The 24,645-nt window shown below is 43.9% G+C and overlaps 1 protein-coding gene across 2 annotated transcripts in view; it reads right to left on the reverse strand.

Moving 5' to 3' along the window:
• SLC7A2 (solute carrier family 7 member 2) overlaps positions 1 to 18,097 on the reverse strand; it is a 99,929-nt gene extending 81,832 nt beyond the window's left edge. Inside the window, exon 1 of one of the 2 annotated variants that reach the window (XM_050947656.1) lies at positions 18,049 to 18,097. The gene's annotated coding sequence lies outside the window, so the exon portion shown is untranslated. Of the gene's footprint in view, positions 1 to 12,548; positions 12,582 to 18,048 lie in introns of those variants that run through there. The other variant, XM_050947657.1, reaches the window with a different exon arrangement.
• Positions 18,098 to 24,645: the final 6,548 nt, after the last annotated feature.

The raw sequence follows: 24,645 nt of genomic DNA on the forward strand, positions 1-24,645 counted from the left end.
CAGGAGGGGTGCAAGCTCTGGGAGGGAGTTTGGGTGCAGGAGGGGACTCCAGGCTGGGGCAAAGTGTTTGGGTGCAGGATGTGGTATAGGGTGCTGGCTCCAGGAGGATGTATGGGGTGCAGGAGGGGGTATGGATGCAGGCTCTTGGAGGGAGCTCAGGGCTGGGGCTTGGGGTGCAGGAGGAGGGATTGGGGGATGGCTCTGGGAGGGGGCTCAAGGCTGGGGCAGGAGCTTGGGGTACAGGAAAGATATGTGAGGGCTGGTTCCAGGAGGCTGCAGGTTGGGTGGTGGAAGAGCTATGCAGAACCTGCCCATTGAAGGGGGCAGCACTTATTACAGACGGCCCCGGCCCCATGCTGGTCCTGGAAGGGGCCAATGCCCCCCTGTGGGCCCTGTGGGGGGCACGTATCTGTGCGCTGCCCCTCTCTGCAGGCACTGCCCTAGCAACTCCCATTGGCCACAGTTCCCGGACAATGGGAGTGGTGGGGGCAGTGCCTGCAGAAAGGGGCAGCGCACGGAGACCTCTGCTCCCCCCATTATCCTCCAGGATTGTGCTGGCTGCTTCCGGAAGCGGCATGGGGCCAGGGTAGGCAAGGAGCCTGCCTTAGCTGCAGCCCCACTGTGCCGCTGGAGAGTGTGATTGACAGGGAGCCACATTTAGAGTCCGTGGGAGCCGCCACAGGCTCGTGGGCCTTGCAGTGAAGAACACTGAGCTAAGCTGTTCTCAGCGGTGGCAGATGACAGAACAAGGAGCAATGGTCTCCAGTTGCAGTGTGGGAGGTTTAGGTTGGATATTAGAAAAAACTATTTCACTAGGAGGGTGGTGAAGCACTGGAATGGGTTACCTAGAAAGGTGGTGGAATCTCCATCCTTAGAGGTTTCTAAGGCCTGGCTTGACAAATCTCTGGCTGGGATGATTTAGTTGCGGTTGGTCCTGCTTTGAGCAGGCCTGTTGGACTGGATGACCTCCTGAGGTCTCTTCCAACCCTGACCACCGCACATTAATCTCAGTGAAACAACCCCAGTGATCCACAAGCACCTGCAATACCATAGAGAAGTACCCCTTTCTATTGATGTACTCCATCACAAGATGGTCCAGGGCCAAAATTGAAATATGCGTACCATTTGTCACCCCACCACAGTTAGGGAATCCCACTGCTTCAAAGCCATCCACTATTTCACATACATTTCCAAGAGTCACAGTCCTTTGTAGCAGGATGTGAATAATGGCCCTGCATACTTGTGTGAATGAATTCCTAATATCTAGATTCAACAGAGCTAGTCCTTCAGCAGTCCATTGAAAATAATATGAGCAAGCCCTTAAAACTAAGGGCTTGTCTACATTGGCAATTAACAGCGCTGCAACTTTCTCGTTTAGGGGGGTGAAAAAACACACCTCCGAGAACATCAAGTTGCAGCGCTGTAAAGCACCAGTGTAAATAGTGCCCCAGTGCTGGGAGCCGCGCTCCCAGTGCTGGGAGCTACACCTCTCATGGAGGTGGTTTTTTTAGAGCGCCGGGAGAGCTCTCTCCCAGTGCTGTGCCGCGACCACACAAGGTATGGTAAAGCGCTGCTGCAGCAGTGATTTAGCGTTGCCAGTTTAGACTAGCCCTAAGATTTTACACTGAAATGTTTGTTCTATCAGAACATTATATAATACTGGTAGCAAAGATAAGATAGATCCTTTTAAAAACTAAGGCTTTGTCTACACTGGCAATTGAGTGACAAAACTTCTGTCTTTCACAGGTGCTTAAATACCCCCCCTACGCACCCCAAAGACAGCTGTATAGTGTAGACAAAGCTTAACTATTGTGTGCCTTGTTCTGAACTCTAGTAACTCAGCGGCATCTCAGAACTATTCCTGATTTACACCAGTAGAAAGGTGATCAAAATCAGGCTAAGGGTATGTCTATACTACCTGCCAGATCGGTGGGTAGTGTTCAATGTATCGGGGATCGATTTATCATATCTAGATAATCGATCCCCAAATCGACACCCATACTCCACCTCAGCAGGAGGAGTAAGCAGAATCGACAGGGTAGCCATGGTGGTCGACTCGCTGCCGTGAGGATGGCAAGGTAAGTCAAACTAAGATACTTGACTTCAGCTATGTGAATAGCATAGCTGAAGTTGCATCTCTTAGTTTGAACTCCCCTCGCCCAGTGTAGCTCAGGCCTCAGCATGTAGTACATGTGGCAATACAATGGTATAGTTATGGCAAAGATGTTAATTAAATGCATGCTATAAAATATTGATATAAAAACTCAATATGAAACTCTCCATAAAAAATGGTTACGCTTAGAGGGATCTTACTGAGCCCATAAATGCTGGCTTCAGCAACCGTACTTGGTAAATGAGATTGTGTGGACTAACATTATTTTTCTCTGGATAGGGACTAGCAAAAAGCCAGTTCCAAAGGACCTCTTGTCATCATCATCATCAGCGATCTCTTGATTCGAGGATGATCTCTATCACAGATTTACATATGGGTCCTGAGCTGACTCAGAAGTCCAATCCTGGAACCATAGATCTGCCCACAGTAGGTACAGACTTTTCCCATCAGGTTACCTGTCTGATGTTCCTTTGTGTTGCAGAACAGCTGAACAAAAGTGGGCAAATGCTCAGGTCCACCTATTTTGGGAACAAAGTGCTCCATGTGGCTAATGGTTAGTAACTTGGGGCTAAAGGATTTCTTAGGTGAAAAGGGCAATGCACAGACAGGACAGAGAAACAGATAATGGGCTAAAAGCAAGGAGAGACCAAGAAGCAGAGACAGAAATGGAGCTAATTTTGTGATAACACAGCTGTACACAGAGATGTCTCAGATAGTTGGATTTTCTGCCAGTGGAACTATGTGCAATTTTGAGCAGCTCAAATTGAAGCAAGTGGGATTTGTGCACAATCTGTAGATACGTTACACTAGAAAATACCCTGAGTCTGTGATAGCAATTCTTCTTCCATTGGAAAGCTAACATTGCAAAGCTCCCCAATGAGCTTCACTTAAAAAGAGACAATATACACAATACATACACACACAAAAGGGAAATGCTACCTTTTTCACATAATGAACCTTGTATATATATTTTGTCAGTAAAAGTGGGTTAGTGTAAACATTCAATTAAATATTCAGAAAGTTCATTTAACCCACTGAGTGTGAATAAAAATGCAGTATCAACAGTAATTTGCTGCAAGTTCTGTTCTTCTTTCACTTGGTTCACTGAACTAAGTGCAAACCATCTGTTACTGCACAGGATAGAAAAATAGTCAAACAGATAAAAATCTCACTTTAAACCAAGCTGAAATTAGTTGCTTAGACAACTATTGAATCTGACGGATTTAATCAAACACCACAAAGAGCTTTAAAGAACATTGTACATTTACAGCGGTTTTTAAAGGTAAAAATCCCACGATCTTTAAACAGAAACTTAGATTTAACAAGTTCATTTTTATGTTGAAAGCTTAATTCCCTAAAGCAATTGCCTTATTAATGGAATATGCATATTTATTAAGTTAAGATGGTCTGACAAAGATATTTCTAATTGACCAGCACTGCCTTGCGGCACTGCAACAATTTCTGGAATGGATACTCAGGAATCATGTCTCACGAAAGTACAGTTGTTGAAATCAGTTTACATATATCCTCCTTTAGCGAAAGCATAGTACAGTACTTATTTTCTGTACCTCTATTTTTCTATTATGCAGTATCAGACAGTGGATCTTATCACAATAAGATAAAGGCTACCCTTTCAATTTGCACCACTGTACAATAGCAAACTTTACCCAATCCGGTCAAAACACCTAATATTCAAGAAAACTGCAACAAGCAGCAAATTGCTCAAGTTTCAAACTTGACTGCCATGATAAAGCTGTAATTTCAGTGGATAGGTGAGTGAAAGGAAGGGCTTCCCAAACAGCACACGAACACTTTTTTTTAATCTCCAGAGGAAGCAAATTAATGGCCCAAGATCCTTGATGATCTGTAACAATTAATGTGATCACCATGAAAATGGAGCAAATTCATATTTATGCAGTGGGGGAGGGGGAAGGAGGAAAAGGAGGAATGGAGAAAAAAGCAGCAAACAAAAAGGTAACTGGGAGATCACATCTGACAGCTAAAAAGAAATATATATATATATTTATACACACACCTCACAGAACTGGAAGGGACCCTGAAAAGTCATCCAGTCCCCTGCCTTCACTAGCAGGATCAGGTACTGATTTTGCCCCTAATCCTGAAGTGGCTGCCTCAAGGATTGAACTCACAACACTAGGTTTAAGCAGGCCAAGGCTCAAACTTCTCAGCTATGTTGTAATAACAGAACTACAGAGGAAACAAATCGCTAAAATCAAAACAGATATGGAAAAATAAAAGAAGAGAAGAAATGATAACAGGTTTGTCCAGGAGGCCCACAATGTTACACTGACAAGAAAAGCCTGGTCTCATTATGAATTTCTAAAATACCAAGTTCAAGTTTCCAGTTTTTCAGCCACTCAGAAAGCAACTGACCAAGAAAGTCCCACTGCTGTCTTTATTACCATATCCTTCAACCTAATATGATTTTGAAGCCTGCAAGACATGCAAGTGACGTTTCCTTCCAACTCCAAGATTAGACGGCATCTAAAGAGTATAATTCCTGCACTGGCTGAAAGGAGGAATGCTCAGGGGAAACTGCTGTTAAACCTTTAGAGCAGGGGAGGGCAAACTTTTTGGCCTGAGGGCCACATCTGGATATGGAAATTGTATGGTGGGCAATGAATGAATGGGGGCAGCATGCATAGGAGCCAGAGGGGAGACATGCTGCTGCTTCTGGGAGCAGAGCAGCCCCCAACCCTGCTCCCTGGCTGGAGCACTGGAGCAGGGGCAAGACCCAGATCCTGCTCCCCAGCGGGAGCTCAAGGGCCAGATTAAAACGGCTGACAGGTCGGATACAGGCCGTAGTTTGCCCACCCCCGCTTTAGAGTGTGTGGGCATACATATGCCTTCATTTAAATGATGGCCTAAAAAAAACCTAAAAATTACAATGAAGTGGGCTGTAGCCCACGAAAGCTTATGCTCAAATACATTTGTTAGTCTCTAAGGTGCCACAAGAACTCCTGTTCTTTTTGTGGATACAGACTAATACGGCTGCTACTCTGAAACTAGTATTTTAATTGCTTTTGTACTGGATGGCATATCCTTCTGTTCACACACTGCTGCGTGCAATATGACGTACTGTATTACAAATATAAACAGATAGTTCTTTAAAGAATCCACTTGAGAATGAAATTCAAAGACCATAAATTAGGAAGACAACACTTTCCATTAAGGGAATACATATGTTTTATAAAGAGCACTGTGAGTGCAGGAATATTTGATACATTTTACTGCTGCTTGGATTGTGGGAGCAGGAGAGGAGGAGGAGGAAGAGAGAGATCGAGATCTCTACTCCTATTAGATACCAGTCATTTGTTAAAGGAATTTCAATAAACAAGTGGTCAAAAATAAAACCAAAAGATTACAGAATATGCTTCCCTTTCTGATGTCTTGAAACACACATAAATGAGCCTTGCTTGAAAGGTTTAGTTAGTCTACAGGTTTAGTTTTTGTGCAAATCCAGCATATGCCCCCTTCTATGAGGAGGAATCTGTAAGGCTAGGGAACTGGTAGGGCTCACACCCTGCTAATCATATGCAGCCCAAGAATCTAGTAAAAAATGTGGGCCAAAAACCACAGCTCTTAGGATATCTGGTCCTTTCAGAAGCCCCTACACACAGCTCTGACACTCAATCCCATCAACATTCCTAGCTTGGACTGGTCATATACCATGCTACCCTCAATTCCTTAAGCACTGTTTGCAAGCTCCCTCTCCTCTGAAATGTTTAGATCAGGGGTCGGCAACCTTTCAGAAGTGGTGTGCCGAGTCTTCATTTATTCGCTTTAAGGTTTCGCGTGCCGGTAATACATTTTAATGTTTTTTAGAAGGTCTCTCTCTCTCTAAGTCTATATATTACATAACTAAATTATTGTTGTATTGTAAAATAAACAAGGTTTTAAAAATTTTAAGAAGCTTTATTTAAAATTAAATTAAAATGATTTTACACCGCCGGCCCGCTCAGCCTGCTGCGGGTCTGAGGTTCTGTTCACCTAGGCCGGCAGCAGGCTGAGCGGGGCCTGCGGACAGGACCCCAGCTGGTAAGGGTCCAGCAGCCAGAACCCCAGACCGGCAGTTGGCTGTGCAGGGCCAGCTGCTGGGATCCCAGACTGGCAGTGGGCTGAGCCCACTGCCACTCAGGGGTTCCATCTGCCAACTGGGAGCCCAGCTGCCGGACCCACTCAGCCCGCTACCAGTCTGGGGTCCCGGCCCTGCCCACATACAGTGGGTACCTACCTTCTCCGTGTGTCTGGCCCATTCTCTTCCTCTCTCTGCACTGAGCTGAGGGTGGGAGTGCACTGAGTACAGGGCTGGGGGTGAAGGGTCTGGCCAGGAGCTAGAATGAGGGAGGGGGCTCAGGGTTGGGGCAGGAGGTTTGGGTGTGGGGCACTTACCTGGGCAGCTCCCATTTGGTACAAGGGGTGCAGGTGGGAATGTAGGGGGCAGGGGTGCAGGAGCTCCCATTTGGTGCTCAGGGTGGGGGTGGGGATGTGGGGAGTGCAAGAGTCAGGATGTGGGGGGTGCATGGGGTGTGGGGGGGGCTGGGTATGTGGGGGTGTGCAAGAGTCAGGGCAGAGGGCTGGGGGCATGTGAGGGGGTACAGGTGTCAGGGCAGGAGGAGCTGAGTATGTGTGGGGGTGCCAGAGTCAGGGCTAGGGTTGAGGGGGTGAAGGAGTCAAGCAGAGGGCTGGGTGTGTATGACGGGGGTACAGGGCTCAGGGCATGGGCCTGGGGGGTGTGCAGGGCACAGGGCAGAGGGCTGGGTGTTGGGGGGGGTCAGAGCACTGTTGGCCCCCCTACTTTTAGGGACCTTCTGTTGCTCATTGTTACATTTGCTTGCATTTCATGATGTAAAAAGCATGTATGTCACACACACATCATTTTTAGGCTTCCACAGCTTGTTTGCAACTTGCAACAGTGACTTGCCATGAAATGCTGCAACTATAGTAATTAACTCTTGTACAACTGCATTCTCTCGATTGTATGGTATTCTAAAAGTGTTAAAGTGAGGGATATAATTCATATATCAATCACAGATAAATACTACATTCAGAGGAATTAATTCTTAATTCTCATGAGATTAATTGGAAATCCACATGATGTCCAAGTGCTAGATCTTGCTAAACATCGCCTTGTTAGTTAGTCAGTCTAAGGATGCCAAAGAGAGCGCAATAAATAATCCCTTCCAAAGTCCATTCTAACTATTTTTATTCCATAACCACAGTGTGCATGCTGCTTCATGAAAATAAAATAAATGTGGTCCCTCTCTCATGGTGACAGAGAGCTTGTAATCTAGCTGCAGACATGAAGCAAACAATAACCTCAAACAAAGGGCAAAAATAGGTGATGTGGTGAGAAAATAGAACAAGATTTACCATAATGTTGCAAGGATTATGTGCATATCTTGGTTTTTCACAATAAAATACTGATGTGTATGTTTATGCTCATTACATCACCTCAGCTCCATCTTCTTCAAGAAGAGGTACAGGAAGAATTTGTGTATTGTTTTAAAAAGTCTCATTTTTAACTAAATCACACTGCTTTAGGAAAAGTGATAGCACAAATGCAAAAGGACTAACTATAAGGATCTACACCTTTGGGAAGACAATAAAACAAGGGAGAAAGTGTTTGGTGCAGAGTCTGCTATCACCATCCCCCTCCAACTGGTAATTTATTCCTAGTTTCCGAAAATCTAGGAGGGACGTTTAGCATTGATTTTGCTGATGCAACCCCTACATCAGACATAGACAATCTATGGCACGGGTGCCAAAGGCGGCACGCGAGCTGATTTTCAGCGGCACCCACACTGCCTGGGTCCTGGCCACCAGTTTGGGGGGCTCTGCATTTTAATTTAATTTTAAATGAGGCTTCTTAAACATTTAAAAAACCTTATTTACTTTACATACAACAATAGTTTAGTTATATATTATAGAAAGAGACCATCTAAAAACGCTAAAATGTATTACTGGCACACAAAACCTTAAATTGGAGTGAATAAATGAAGACTCGGCACACCACTTCTGAAAGGTTGCCAATTCCTGCCCCATATTATCTTTGTTCAGTAAGCACAGAACTCCAACTATACATATCCATAACAGATGCAGCAATGCTCACAAAATTCAACAATCAATAAAACTAGACAATTCTGTGGGTGAGCAAGTCATTGGTTTTGCATCCGACAAGGTAACTTTTAGGAACAAAGAGGAGACCATTATTTTAATAAAGACAAGTATTTTGAAATGATGGAGGATTGACTTTAGCACTAAAAATAAGACAGGGCAGGCAAGTCTTATGAGTAAGTGATCTGGTAACAGAGCAGTGTTTCTCAACCTTTTTGTGTTGGCAATCACCTTTGGACTTAAAAAAAAAATTGTGATCTCCTCCCCTCCCTTCCCCACTAAGACTTGAAAAAAGTGCCCCCTCCCTATCTTAAATGTCATTTAGTAAATTACTCAGGGCTGGCATTCGAGGGTGGCAAGCAAGGAAATTGCCCAGGGCCCCATGAAACTAACTTACATTCTTCAGCCCCAGGCAGTGGGACTTGGGCTTGGGCTTCAGCCCTGGGTAGCGGGGCTCGAGCTTTGGCTTCAGCCCCAGGCAGCGTGGCTAAAGCATGTAACTTAGCTTTGCAGAGTCCCGTGTGGCATGGGGTTCTGGGCAATTGCTCTGCCTGCCACTCCTAACACTGGCCCTGCACTTGCAACCCCATAAACCCAACCCCCAGGTTGAGAAACACTGACCTAGAGCATCAGATCTAAAAGCAGAATCTAACCCTACCTGTAGTGGTTCAATCTCACAAACAGCAGCTCAGTTGGCAGCACCAACATGCACCACGGAATCCTTCAAACTCCCTGCTCCAGGGACTGGAGGTGCCAGGTAGTATGCTTCTGCTCAGGGGCCTTTTCAGAAGCAGAAATGCAACAAGCTAATAGATGTGGAGGCAGACGGTGGCTAGAAAAAGAGTGACGTCAAGGAAGAAAGGGAGACAAGGTGACAAAGGGCAGTGGAGGAATGAATGTACATGGCAGTTTCCTTCTATTTTTCCTGTTTGGCCTGTTGCTGCTGTTAGCCACAGGACACATACAGCCTTTTGAACTTACTAAAGAGCCCACCTGCTTGGTAATAAAAGATCTAGTAGAAACTTGTCCTTGCCTGTGTGTTTTGGAGAAATTAAATAAAACATTTAAAGTATCCTGCATAACGCTCTCATGTCCTGTGTACTGGGCCTTTCTGCATATTAGCTTTAAATAATGGCATACTAGTATTAGAGGCTAGTAGTCCATTTGGGAGGAGAGTCACTGGCAGAGCAGTTCTTTGTCTTTCCACTTTCATCCCACCCCAAAGTAAAAATGAGTATACTACTGTCCTGGCTACATTTTGAGAAAACAGTTCTCAGTTATGTTAGAGGTTGGGCACAACCACCACCATTCATTTAGGATAGTTGTAAGAAACACTTAAGCTCCTTTATGGTGTGTGATACCATAGAGGAACAAGAACAGCCTCCACCTCAAATAGGCATATGACACTGCTCAAAACAGAGGCTCATGGAAGACACATGTGGGCAGAGAGATTTCACTGTGAAAATGTATCTGTCTTGGAAAGAAAGGCAGAAAAAGCCAAAGAAACTGAGAGAGAAGGCAGCAAGGAAGCACCAGACACAGACACACTGGTAATGTGGCTCAGAGAAAAAGCTTACAGAGTGCTTTTGCGCCAAGCGCTGGCTGGAAGGGGCTTGGAGCTGTGAGCAAAGAAACTTCCTCCTGTGTTCAAGCAACATGATTTTCTAAATTCTTTCTAAATCATGGCTCTACCATTGACTGGAAGCATGACACTTAAACTGTGTCTGAGTTTCCCTATTTGCAATTGGGAAAAATACCTATCTACCTTTACAGGAATCTTTTGCTGAGTTAGTTTGTACAGTGTTTAAAAAGCATAAAGTACAATATATGGTAAATGCTATATATTATAGCATTCAACAGTTTCCAGAAAGAGAAGTTACCTACCTGGGCAGAAAAGTGGGGTGTGCAACTGGGAGTTGAGGGGAATCATCTCACTGACCCCAGGTTTTTCTTCCTTCCTCATTCAAGAATTTTTTTGATAAAGGACAATGAAAATGTAACCCACACACTTCCTGGGTTTGGTGTCCTGTCCCATCTAGTGGCACTGAGGCCACTTAAAGAGAGAGGTAAAATGAGCATACTCTACAGCAGTGGTCCCTAACCTTTCAATGTGGCGAGCACTTGATGACTAGCCGCTGAGGAGCGCAGCTGCCAGACAAACAGCCGCTGAAATGCCACCAAAAAGCTGCATCATCAAGAGGTGTCACTGCCGAAAAGCAGCAGTGTTTTGGTGGTGATGCTTCTTGACATTGCCACTTTTCAGTGGCTGCTTGTCAGGCGGCCACACTCCTCTGCGGCTGGGTGCACCCTTGTCAGTAGGCGGGCGCATATAGATACCCCAGCAGGCGCCATGGCACCTGCAGGCACCATGTTGGGGACCACTGCTCTACGACCTTAACTACCAGCCAGTTAGCTTTTAGCTCATGCTGTAGAGGCTCATGCACAGAGCTCCAGAGATCCCCGGTTTGATGCTGCCCACTGTCAACAGGTGTCTGTCAGCCTTACATAAACGCTTCCTTTTCAGGCTAGACCTTTTTTTTTAAACTGGTGGGAAAGGAATGGAACACTGCAAGACCACTTATGCAGTACCAATGCTTCCCTCTCCCAACCTGTCAAACCCACCCACATTTAATCATTATTTAAGCAGCATTTGGTAAAGAACTCTAAACTAAAACAATAAATGGCTAATTCCAGGGATTTGGTTTCTAGGCTTAGGATTTTCCCCTCACACTAGAGGGTTTAGTACGTTTTTAGCTTTTCCATCTGAGGGCCCTACCTCTGTTGTGCCTCCAAGACTACTGATTTTGCCTCTCTTCGGTTTCTTATTTTCTCACCTCTTTCAGTGACCCCCCAATAGTATGCTTACACATTGCTCATTGATTCAGTATTGACTTAAAAGAATGAGAGCTAGCTACCAAACCATACACAATGCATATATGCAGAGAATTAAGTTACCCCAAAATATCTAACTTATACTTCCTGACTTGTTCAATTAATAATTCAGCCTTGACAGTGCATTTCTTATACCATAGTTTACAAGATTACTCTCATCCTTTGGCTTTTTAACGTCATAGCCATTGCAGGAACTGAGTTAGAATTCCATGTATTCTTTTACCATTTCATTTGGAAAATCAAAACTTTATTTCCTAATTGTGCAAAACTGAAAGCAGACAGGTTGGTTATTTGCGAATTGTGTATTTCTAGTGTTCCCAAGAGATTCCAAATTACAATTGTGTATTGCTTTCAAAATAAGATGTGAATTCAGAAGTCCTCCAAGTAGCTGTATAGAATGTTTCATTATATTAGTAAAGTGCCCCCAAGACAAGATCTTACAAGGTTTGTGCTACCACTCACTAATGTTATATATAGTGTGTTGCAAATGAAACTGACTGCAACCTGCAATAGTTTAGGTTGCATAACACAGTTTTTATTTGGGGCTTACTCCAATCTTCAGTCAAGACAGTGAAAGCCTTTTCTCCAATTTCATTAGGCACTGGATTGAGCCCTGTAATCCATGCTTTATAGTCACTCAGAGCTTTCTTTAACTTTCAGCTTTTAGGCCTAAAACATCCTTACCTAAAGGTTTTGCTTGGTTTTGGAAAGTTGGAGAAGGGAGAGAGGAGAGAGTGATTGAGCCATTTTGGTGCACAAGGAGTTTTTTTGTTTGTTTTTTAATTCCATCACAAAAATCATTTATTGATCTTTTTACATGTACAGTCTTACAGCTGAAAAAACATGGAGGTTAGAAATATAGTTTGGCCTGGGAATAGCTCTTACTTCAGAACAATACATGGCTTTGTTTCAAGGGAAGTTGGTTTTGATTTGATGGAGTTATGATCATTTGACAATTGCCTACTGAGCACATAGAGTAGATGTTTTTCTTGCTAAAGAAGGATATGCTGCATGATCCTAGGCTCATGGTTAAAGCAAGGGCTCCTGCACACCTTGCAAAGCATGTTGGGGCTGAAAAAAGGGTTCTAGACACTATGGGAAAGGAATTGCCTCCTATGCACTTTGGACCCAATTCAGCAAGATATTTAAAGACGTGTAACTTAAAGCACATGAATAGCTGCATTGACTTAAATGGGGGTACTCGCATGGTTAAAATTATGTGTGTCATTGTCAAAGCTACAGGACTAGCTGCACCTCTGTCCCCATCCTAATCCCGATAAGTACATTGCCTCAACTGTCAGGCATCATGCCTTTAACTACATTCCATTGCAAGTGGAATTCTGCAATTCTCCCGCTTTTAAACCAGGCCTTGGGCTACAATACCCTGTGTATCAAATGTGATTACCTGGCAGGTCTAAGTTCAAGTACTTGCAGTTCTTCCATTCAGGAGTCTCTGACCAGTGGCATACAGTGCCAAAACACCCTTCCTAAAACAAAGTATTGTTTATTTTAACAGTAGGACAAAGAATTTAGAGTAAAAAAAGTATTTTAAAACAGTCTATATGCATATCTATTTTACTTGGAGTCTATTCCCTGATATTAACCTAGGCAGGCCTAACTTCTTCAGACATCCCAGGGTATGTTTGTGTGTCAGCCAAACTACTCTCCCCACTTAAGAGAAAATCCCTTTAAAAAAAAAAACTAATAGTTCTTTTGATCTATCTTTGATCTCTTTTCCTTATCTCTTAACAACCCTAAAGTGTTTGCAGAGAAGTGATGCTTTTCTTTCCTTTTCTGCTTTTTTCCCCCCTCCCCCCCCCCCCGAACAGTCCCCTATTAAATTTGCACAGTATAGTCATATAGTAAATGTCCAAATAAACAGGTCAACATGCAATAGTCATAAATTATTACAGAGCAGCTCCAAATCCATCAGAGTTCTTAAGTACCTGGCTGAATCAGAGCATTTAGCAGAATGACCAGGATTATACTCAGAGTGGCTCAGGATGTGAGTACAGGTAAATTAAGTGCACTTTAAGCACCTTAAAACTGATTACAATTTAAACCAGAATTTGTAAATCAGGGAGGGGTTGAGACTAGGGCTGTAGTGGGCCTTGTTAGGTACACTTTTTGGCTGAGGCAGGAATCTGGATTACACAGTTTACCTATGCTCTGTCCGATGTTTTGGAAGCCAATAGAGCTTCAAAAAGTGTTGCATTCTTAACCATTAAAAAAAATCCACTAAATCATCCTCCCCCATACTAGAATGAGTGAGTTCTGTTTTCTCTGTCTCTATAAGACTGCAGACTCCTCCAAGCAGGGGCCATCCTTACCGCTATATCTGGTACAATACTGGTCATATCATCAGAGCAAAACAAATACAGATTGTAATATTTTTGGATAATTTATATATCATAACACCACCAAAAAAATAACTGTGAATCAGAAATTAAAGTATCATGTATGTTTTATTCCCCTTGTCTGTGTATCAGATCCAGGATGACTTCAATGGAGTGCCATACGTGTACAGGAGTGTACAGGAGTGCACCCACATGGCTCCAGTTGCAGCTCTGGGCCTTTGCTTGTAAAAGTTTTGGGGCTCTTTTTGTTTGGAAGATACTTAGTGCACTGTGCGTGTCAATGAAAACATGTAATAAATATTAATTTCATTTCTGTGTATACATTTTTATTATATCATTGCTTACTGTTAAACAGTGTTATAGATCAAAAATACTTTACAAAACTCAAGACTTTTTCCCCACTGTTGAATCCAATCACTAAGCACAGCACTGGATCTGTGTAGGGTCTTCCTGAAGCTTAGGTCCTGTCTGTACATACAGTGCTACACTCTACTGATACAGCTAAGCCACTGCAGCATGTGTGGTGAAGACGCTACATGCCAGCAGTGGGTAAACGATGGCCCGCGGGCCCCTCCTGCCCAGCCCCGGAAGGCTATCCCCAACTCCTCCCTTGCTGTTCTCCCTCCCCCGCAGCCTCAGCTCGCTCCGCCGCCAGTGCAATGCTCTGGGCGGTGGGGCTGCAAGCTCTTGGGACAGCGCAGCTGCAGAGCCGGGGCCTGACCTGGTGCTCTGTACTGCGCGATGGCGTGGCTGGCTCCATCTGGGCAGCGTGGCTGTAGCGCTGCCAGCCACCTGTGCTCAAGGCAGTGCAGTAAGGTAGCAGGGAGGGTTGGATAGAAGGCAGGGGAGTTCAGGTTGGTGGTCAGGGGGCAGAGGGGTGGATAGGGGTCGAGGCGTTCAGAGGGCAGGGAACAAGGGGGTTGAATGAGGGTAGAGGTCCCCAGGGGCAGTCAGGACAGAGAGGGGGGACTGGATGGGGCAGCAGTCAAGGACAGAGGTTCTGGGAGGGTCAGGGGACAGGGATGGATGGGGCAGGTGTCCAGGGGGCAGTCAGGAATGAGAGGAGGGGTTGGATGCGGTGGCAGGAGGCAGTCAGGGGTGAGAGCTCTGGGGTCTGTCAGGGGACAGGGAACAGGGGGGTTGGATGGGACAGGAGTCCCAGGGGAGCCGTCATGGGGCGAGAAGCAGGAGGGGTCGGATGGGGGCAGGGGCCAGGCCACGCCAGGCTGTTTGGGGAGGCACAGCCTCCCATAATCTGCCCTCCATACAATTTTCTCAAACTGGGGGTTGGGACCCCTCAAGAGGTCGTGAGGTTATTACATGGGGGGGTCGCGAGCTGTCAGCCTCCACGCCAAATCCTGCTTTGCCTCCAGCATTTATAATGGTGTTAAATTAAAAACATTTTAATATATATTTATCAGGCAGGGTCGCACTCACAGGCTTGCTATGTGAAAGGGGTCACCAATAAGAAAGTTTGAGAACCACTGCTCTGAGCCGACAGGAGAAAGCAATCCTGTTGGCATAAAAAAAACACCTCCACGAGCAGCAGAAACGATGGGAGAAGCTCTCCCGCCCATATACACTGTGCACACGAGCACTTACACTGGCATAACTTATGTTGCTCAGGGGGTGATCTATTCACCCTCCTGAGGGACATAAATTATGACAGCATAAACTGTAGTGTAGACAGCCTTAATGTCAAATTTCATTTTGTCTTGTCTTTATAGGGATACTGGATAAGGGCTGAAAGCAAAACTGTCCTCAATTTATTTCACCGTGCATGAGCATCATGAGTCCCAGTCCTCAAAGGGACCAAACTCTGGCAGTTTTCATGGCAAACAACATACGCTGCCTGTGCTCACTCTCATAATTGTTTATAAAATCATAGAATATCAGGGTTGGAAGGGAGCTCAGGAGGTCATCTGGTCCAACCCCCTGCTCAAAGTAGGACCAATCCCCAGACAGATTTTTGCCCCATATCCCTAAGTGGCCCCCTCAAGGACTGAGCGCACAACCCTGGGTTTAGCAGGCCAATGCTCAAACTGCTGAGCTATCTCCCTCTCCATTACCTCTCAGTCTCCTCTCACATTGGTTTAATTCCACTGACTTCAAGATGTCACTCCTAGTTTACCAGTAAGATCAGTGTCACACCCATATAATCCTTAGCAGATACCATAATAGCTTTAGATTTGGAATATTGTAGCTATATATTTTTAAATAGACAATTTAATCATCTTCTGTTATTTAGTTTTGTATTTTAATGTCAAGCAAATAAATATATGTTAAAGTATTTCACTCACAACAGCTTTTTTCAGCTGCTACCAGGAATACAAACTTGATTGTAACACAAGACTCAAATTCTTCACAAGCCAGGGTGGATAAAAAAAACAGTAATTTAAAAAAAATTGATATTTTATTTAAATTATATATTTTTACAATATATTTGTTATTACGATAAACCATATTATAGCCTAAATTTGCTTTAATCTATTAAAACTATTTAAATTAAATTAAAAAACAGTATATACTTGCTGTAAAGTTTCAAAGAAAGTCAAACTACTGAACTGTTCAAAGTCACTAGCTAAACACCTGGAACCAAAGTTTGTTGAAGGTCTAAACTAGCCTTTGACTGCAGTAGCCCCTTCTGCAGGTGTAAAGAGAGAATACATTTGTTCTTTCAGTTTATCCAACTAGTTCAGTTCAATGACTAATTCATTCAGAATTAAAAACCAGATTGGAAGTTGAAAAAGTAGGAACGCCTGTTTTTCTCTTCCAATTTATGAATAAAAATGAGGTGTGAGAAGATGAGATCTACTTCCGTAGTTGTAAAATCCTGAAGAACATGGTCACTGGAAACAGTTCAATTCACTAACTACCGACAGTATTTCTTTGTTTAATAAATCAGTTAGTTTTAAATACAAAACATGTTTTGATAAACTTACTTTGGATCCCCTTATGTATCCAATACATTTAAGATAGTTTAAACCTATTAAAAAACACTTTAAATACTATTGTGTGCATTTTTAATTGAATTTCAACTTCTATCCACATTGAGCATAACATAGATCCTGAGCAAAGAATAATCATCTAGTAAATCAGAAATGAATCATTCTGCATTATCTAACATAAGAAAAAAGTGTAAAAATTTAGAATCTAAATAAATGTATGTAACACAATGTAACTGTTTAAATAAATGTGTATAAATAGAGTGTTTCCTCCTGATTACCAAAAAGTAGTACCAACTTTAGTGTAAAGGCTAGATTTAGTAGCAAATATCCATGTTTTAATGGTTACCAACACAATGGGAATCAACTTTTCTTTAGGAAAGTAACTAAAATATGCAAATCTAAAACAAAATTAAAATCAACTATTTCAATCAAGGTGTCCTGCTTCTCCTTTAAGTAATGATTAAACTCACTTTGATTTTAATCTATCCATCCTGTCACAAACACATTTCTATATTTAAACATGCAGCGGTGGCAAAGGAACGGAAACCTGCCCTCCCCTAAACTTCCTTTACATATTCAGAGAAGACAACTTGTCTTTTCCCCAGTCCACATTCTCTGCTGAGGGTATGGCTTCGCAGCTTGTTAGCTGCACATGAAGAAAAAGGTGTGAAGATTTTATTTTGAGTGCCTGCAGAAGCCAATGCGAGTTTCCAATACTGCTTGAATGGCACATACTGTACATGAATCTAACTCTAAATATGAAGTTACCAGCTTGTACGCACTTGAGCCACAGTCCCATAAATACCGCCTGCAACTCAGCGTTTCACACACATCAGTTTCAAAGAATGCTGTGTAAACCAGTAAAGAGTCATTATTGTTTGGTCAAGTATCAGAGGAGTAGCCGTGTTAGTCTGGATCTGTAAAAGCAGCAAAGAATCCTGTGGCACCTTATAGACTAACAGACGTTTTGGAGCATGAGCTTTCGTGGGTGAATAGCCACTTCGTCAGATGCAAGCTCATGCTCCAAAACGTCTGTTAGTCTATAAGGTGCCACAGCACTCTGCTGCTTTTATTGTTTGGTCGCGTTCTGAAGCTGCCAGGTGTGCATCTTCCTCTGTGGTGTGTGCAGGACTCAGCTCCGATTGTCACCTCTTAGGTCAGAGCAGATACCCCTAGCAGCAACATAAACTACACGACCGCCAGCAGCGCTCTGCACAGCAGGCTGCGACCCACGTAGAAGCACAACCAACCCCATTCACAACGAGCGGACTGAAAAGGACACAGAGGAGCCTTTGGCCTCCCACTCCGCACAGCTCCCCATGCAACCTCGTCAAGCCCTAAGAATAACTCCGCGTACTCGCTCTTCCCCCGCCAGCAGCAGCAGCAGCGCCCCCCGCCTCTGCCTCCCCCGCACGTCACCCCGTGTGCCCGCAGCGCGGGAGGCGGGAGGGAGACCCAGCCACCCCTGGGCACGGGCCAGCGGCTGCCCACCGAGCTCCCCGCCCCCAGCCATGTGGACGCCGCGGAGCTGGCTGCGCCCACGCCAGCTGTCCCGCCACAGCTCCTCGCCTGCCCCGTGGCGGGGCCGAGTCCCACTTACTGGGGCCGGAGGGAGGCGGGCCTGCCTGGCTGACGCGGGCGAGCGCTGAGCTGAGGCGGCTCGCGGACCGTAGCAGCAGCTGCAGCAGCAGCAGGATTCCGGCGTGCCCAGGCTTCCAACACGTGCACACACCCCAACCCAGACACAGCCCTGCCCCGCCTCCAGCCCCCGGCCCGCACCCCACGGGCCAATGGGAGCCCCAGGCTCGGGGACCTCCCCTCCGGTAACCGGGGCCCCTCGGCTGCGCGGTGACAGCTGCCCGATTTCATGCTGGGGAGGGGGCTGAGGGAAGGCTCCCCCGCCCCACTGTGAGAAAGGATCCGTGCCCTGCTGGCACTAATGCCACTTGCTCCCCAGCCCCAAGGAATGTACGCCCCCCTCCAAACTTGCTTCTGTTTTGTGTCAGCAGAACATAAAGTTTGCCATTAGGAGTGCAGATCCCTGCTCCTTCTAGTTCACGATCCTGCCTCTGCTAGTGGCCTACAGCAGAACTTCAGAGAAAAGTTCAAGAAACCCCACAAAAGGCAGATACAGACTAAGCTGCCCCCTCCCCATCCTCCTCTCTCTAATAGTTAGAAATTGGTTTAAACTTGTTATAAGGGGTCTCCCCCCGCGCAATGTTTTTGTTGTGATTAACCATTGTAACTCTGGATATTCTTTATTAGCCATCTGTGTTCAATCCATCTGTGAATCTTGTTAAATTCTTGCTTTAGCAATATTCTGTAGCAAGGAGTTCCACAACCTAATTATGCAGTGAATGACAAAGTATTTCCTTTCATCATTTCTGAGTTAGCCGCCCGTTGATTTAATGGAATTTCTCCTTGTCCCAGTGGTAAGAGACAAGAAGAGAAGCACCTTCTTTCTACTATTCATTATTTTATATATTTTTTATCATTTGCTCAATATATTTTACATTACACTTTTTTTAGACACCAAGATTTATGCAGCGCCACCTGTAATGTTTTTGTTGGCCTTCCACAGGTGGTGGTAACAGCCAGATTAGAGGAAAAGAAGCAGACAGTCTGCCTTAAAACGAGATTTGTTTGCAGTGGTGTAGCTGTTTTAGTCCCTGCATATGAGAAACACAAAGCAGGTGAGGTAATATATTTTATTGGCCCAACTTCTGTTGGTGGAAGGTACAAGCTTTTGAGTTTCACAGAGCTCTTCTTCAGGGCTGGGTAATGTAACCAGAATGTCTGAACTAAATACAGTTTGGGACAGAATGTTAAGCAGAAGGGATTCACACTACACATAATATAAGAGACCACTTAAATGAAGTGGCCAATTAAGGGTTAACAGGCAGTAGGGTGTGTTGCAAATTATTGTAATGAGCCATGAAACCAAAGTCTGGGAGTCCATCATTTTTAGTATCTAGCAGAGTTATGAACTTAAATTCCCACGCTCACCTTTTGAAGGTGTTGTGAAGATTTCCTTTGAAGGCGAGGGCTGAGAGGTCAAATACGGAGTGATCGTTTTGTGAAAAGCATTCACCCATGGATGATGTGTAATTTTGGTCTTTTATCATTTTTCTGTGTGAGTTCATTTGAGAGTGTAGTGATTGGCTGGTTTCAGACACATAATTGTTGAGGCATTTGATGCACTAGATGAGGTACACCACATATTGTGATAGGCATGTTTAGCATCTACTAATCTTGAAATGTGTATTGTGGGAGGGGTAGTGATCGTTGTAGCAGTGGAGATGTGTCTGCGAGTTTTGCATCTGTTGTTCTGCAGGGGCTGGTGCTGCTTTAAGTTGGTGTGCACTGATCTGTGGGGAGCTTGTTTCTAGTAATGAGCATGGTGAGGTTGCGGGGGTTGTTTGGAGGACACCCAGGAAGGAGATTGGGAAAGATTTCTTTCAGGATATGGTGCCTATCAACTATAGGTTGAATTGTTTGATTGATGTACACTTTATGGGGTGTGGACAACTAGGGGAGTGTGGTCATTCTTTTTTCCCCCCCTATATTGTAGCAGGTTCTCCCGGTACCCAAGTGAGCCTTTCCATGTTGCGATCTATGTCACTGGTGAAGTGTCCTTGTTTAGTGAAGGCAGTTTTAAGGGTGTTTAGGTGTATATCCTGGACTTTCTCTTCAGAGCAAATTCTGTGGTAGCCGAGTACCTAGGATAACATATCAGCACCTTGTTGTAAATGACATTGCATGTAAAATCCTGCTGCCAGCCTGTGAGATGCAAGAGAGTCCATCCAAGGTCCATGACAGGGCTGCCAAATGCATGAGTATCACATAAGATACATAACATGCAGAAGCTCTGTCAATCCATAGCTTGTCGAACTTTTGTCTTCCCCCCCACCCACATGCTAATATCTGAGAGCTCCATATCACTTTCCCCCAATCCACGAATTTAAAATCTTTGTGTACACTACAAACACCAAAAATGGCTAGGGGCAATTCTTACAAACTTCTCTCACACGCATCACATACAACTATATAACTTTTCTCTCATTACTGCTCTAACTTAAAATATGCCCATGATTAATAAAATCACATAGACGATTGTTCTCAAAGTTTCTAGCTACCTACTTTCCTCTCCATTTGCAAAGCCCCCCATCACCACAGTTTCTAGGTGCCAGAAATACTAACCCCAACTTTTACATTTTCAAAGAAAAACACAAAACAATGATTTATCAAAAATTATTTTATTGCTTGAAATCTTGAATTTAAAGCCATTGTAATATTAATTATTTTGGTATGGTTGGTAAAATATCATTTTAGACATTCCAAATGGTGAGGGCAGAAGTGATACATTCATCCATCAAGGTTATGCACACTGTGCTATTATTTATCTCAGTAAATTTAGATAAGATTAAAAGCAGCAGTGGTGAAAGAAAACAGAAGCCAGAGCTCTGAGTAGTTTTTATTTATTAGTGAATTCAACAATATATTTATTGGTTTACTTAAACAAGAGACGTGTGAGGGATGTTAAATGGTTTAAAGGAATTTAGGTCTATTCTACACTTAACAATTAAGTTGACATAGCTATAGCATGCAGGGCAAGTCAACACTAGAACACTGCATCAGTGCAGCTGGACTGCTGTAGCACATCTGGTGAAGACATGTTATGCTGATGGGAGAGAACTCTCCCACTGGCATAATTACTCCACTTCCGTGAGTGGCGGAAGCTGTCGGTGGGAGTCAGTCTCTCGCTGACATAGTGCCGATGTGGACCGCAATTAGGTCGATATAACTTACTTTGCTCACCCCTGAGCGATGTGAGTTAGATCAACTTGGGCGGTAGTGTAGACCAGCCTTTAGTGTGAAAATCTACACTTCTGAGCACCAAAGCTATGCCAACCTAATCCCCACTGTAGATGCAACTAACTCAATGGAAGAATGCTTCTGTCAACCTGGCAACCACCACTCAGGGAGAAGATGTGCCTTCAGCTATGGAAAAAACCCCTTCCGTTGCTATAAGCTGCATCTACACTACAGGGTTACGCCAACCTAGCTACAGTGCTGTAGCTATGCCGTTCTAGTCTCCAGCATAGGCATGGTCTAAGATGTGAAAAAGGAAAGGGAGTTAATTCAAGGCAGTGATCAGACATGTCATTTTTATTTTACCATATAAGCTCCTATAGTCTTCTCCCTAGTGCAAACTTGCACTGAACAGTTCAGTATATGTTAAGGCCATGATCTTTCGAACACATGAGCTTATATGTGTTAAGTTACTCAAGTGCATATGTGCTTGCAGGATTAGGGCTACAGTGTGTAAAAGGTATTAGTTTGAATGTACTGTAATGTTAGTTAGGCACGTGGAAATAGGATGACTAAATGTGACATTCTTTGCCATCTTTGATAAAGATCCTGCACTAATATGGACAAAGTTCTGTATTAGAAGAAGGAAGCCACTATGTCTTGACCTGTTCTCGAACTACTGAAAGAGTAGTTCTACTATTAAATACACTATTGTCTCATCATTACTCTTTTAAGGGCTGGTGATTTATAGGAATTCTCTTTTGCCCTGTCTGCTCTTACATTTTTTAAAAACAAGAATGAGTTCATCCACTTCTTTTCTTCCTACTTCTGAGCAGAGATTAAATTACTAATTCGCTAGTATCCCTGTATTAATTTTTTTGCCAACTTTGAAGTACATCTAGCTACTGAAGAAATCTGTACCAGATACATGATTTCATGTGAACCTGAAGGGAGGAGGCAAAATTTGATCTTATTGGCTATAAAATGTATGATAAAGAGTATGTCTACACAGCAGCTTGGAGTGTGCTTCTCAGAACAGACAGACATGTGCTGGATCTGCTGGCACTAGCATGCTAAAAATGGAAGTGTGGCCCTAATGGCACAGTCAGTTAGATGAACAAGATACATCAGGTAAATGTTCTGAAATCAAGAAGGCTTTTGATGCATAAGGTGCAAAATATCTTATCCTTTTGACAAGTAAATTAAGTGAATCTGAGTGCCAGTTGAAGCCTATAGGATAGTTGATACAGTCAGAAGCATTCATGGACAAAGTGCTGCAAGAAGTACAAAGGCAGAGGCCACAGTGTTTGAGAAGAAAGTGATAAATAATCAGAATATCAATACATCTTCTATCTCATCACATCAGAGAGATAACAGATAATAGATAACTGGAAAAGAGTACAATGAAGAAAGTGAAACAGCATGTAAGATAAAATCACTGGCACAAATTCAGCCCCTGTGCAGACAGGTGCAGCTCCTGAAGAGTTCAGTGGGATTCATCAGGACTGAATCTGGGCCATCAAAAAGGACCAATGCCAAGAAGAGGCATGTTTTTCTTCTGAGTGTCAAAATACATCAAATTTCTACAAGAATGTAACAGCATGATAGTTCATAGCGATCAAGAGTTAAAATGTTATGCAGAAGCTGACTAGTATCGCAAAGATCACAGAAGAGAAGCAATACCAAAAGAACATCACAAGGCTTATTCAAAATAATCATTTGATGGTTTAAAAACATGAGTTTAGAACAGCACAGCTGATATCAGAAATTATGATAGTATTCAGCAAAACTGAAGCAAGAAGCGGGATTGTGAAATTAAGCTAGTGGCTAAATAGATGGTGCAGGATAGAGGGATTCAGGTTCATGGAGAAGAAGCTATACAACTTATATAGACAGCAGAGGAATCATTGTTCTGGATACTAGGATAGCAGGACTAGATAAGAGGCCTAACTCAAATATATTATAAATAGTATAAATAAGAAAGTGGGGAGGGCATAGGAAGAGGGTAAAACCCATGAAAGACAAGTAGGCAGAGGGAGAAATTGGAGTTAAGAGTTGAGAGAAAAGTATATAAAGAACTGGGATTTGGGAAACTAATTCAAGGTAAAAGCAGCAAAGAATCCTGTGGCACCTTATAGACTAACAGACGTTTTGGAGCATGAGCTTTCGTGGGTGAATACCCACTTCCTCAGATGCATGTAATGGAAATTTCCAGGGGCAAGTATATATATGCTAGCAAGCAAGCTAGAGATAACGAGGTCAGTTCAATCAGGGAGGATGAGGCCCTGTTCTAGCAGTTGAGGTGTGAAAACCAAGAGAGAAACTGGTTCTGTAATTGGCAAGCCATTCACAGTCTTTGTTCAATCCTGAGCTGATGGTGTCAAATTTGCAGATGAACTGAAGCTCAGCAGTTTTTCTTTGAAGTCTGGTCCTGAAGTTTTTTTGCTGCAGGATGGCCACCTTAAGGTCTGCTATAGTGTGGCCAGGGAGGTTGAAGTGCTCTCCTACAGGTTTTTGTATATTGCCATTCCTAATGTCTGATTTGTGTCCATTTATCCTTTTCCGTAGAGACTCTCCAGTTTGGCCGATGTACATAGCAGAGGGGCATTGCTGGCATATGATGGCGTATATTACATTGGTGGATGTGCAGGTGAATGAACCAGTGACGGTGTGGCTGATCTGGTTAGGTCCTGTGATGGTGTCGCTGGTGTAGATATGTGGGCAGAGTTGGCATCGAGGTTTGTTGCATGGATTGGTTCCTGAGCTAGAGTTATTATGGTGTGGTGTGCAGTTACTGGTGAGAATATGTTTCAGGTTGGCAGGTTGTCTGTGGGCAAGGATTGGCCTGCCACCCAAGGCCTGTGAAAGTGTGGGATCATTGTCCAGGATGGGTTGTAGATCCTTGATGATGCGTTGGAGGGGTTTTAGCTGGGGGCTGTATGTGATGGCCAGTGGAGTCCTGTTGGTTTCTCTCTTGGGTTTGTCTTGCAGTAGGAGGCTTCTGGGTACACGTCTGGCTCTGTTGATTTTGTAGGTAGGTAGGCTACCTTCATGCCTCCAGCTTCCATCCCGGGCACATCACACGATCCATTGTCTACAGCCAAGCACTGAGGTACAACCGCATCTGCTCTGACCCCTCAGACAGAGACTAACACCTACAAAATCTCCACCAAGCATTCTCAAAACTACAATACCCACACGAGGAAATAAGGAAACAGATCAACAGAGCCAGACGTGTACCCAGAAGCCTCCTACTGCAAGACAAACCCAAGAGAGACAAAATGTAGGGGTTTTCCCAGGGGCATATATAGTTTCTCTCTTGTGGGTGGAAACCCCTCTTTCCCCCTGTGTAGAATCCAGATACAAAATGGAGTTTTGGAGTCAC

The sequence above is a fragment of the Gopherus flavomarginatus genome, chromosome 3 (assembly GCF_025201925.1).
Source record: "Gopherus flavomarginatus isolate rGopFla2 chromosome 3, rGopFla2.mat.asm, whole genome shotgun sequence".
NCBI classification, from domain to species: Eukaryota; Metazoa; Chordata; order Testudines; family Testudinidae; genus Gopherus; species Gopherus flavomarginatus.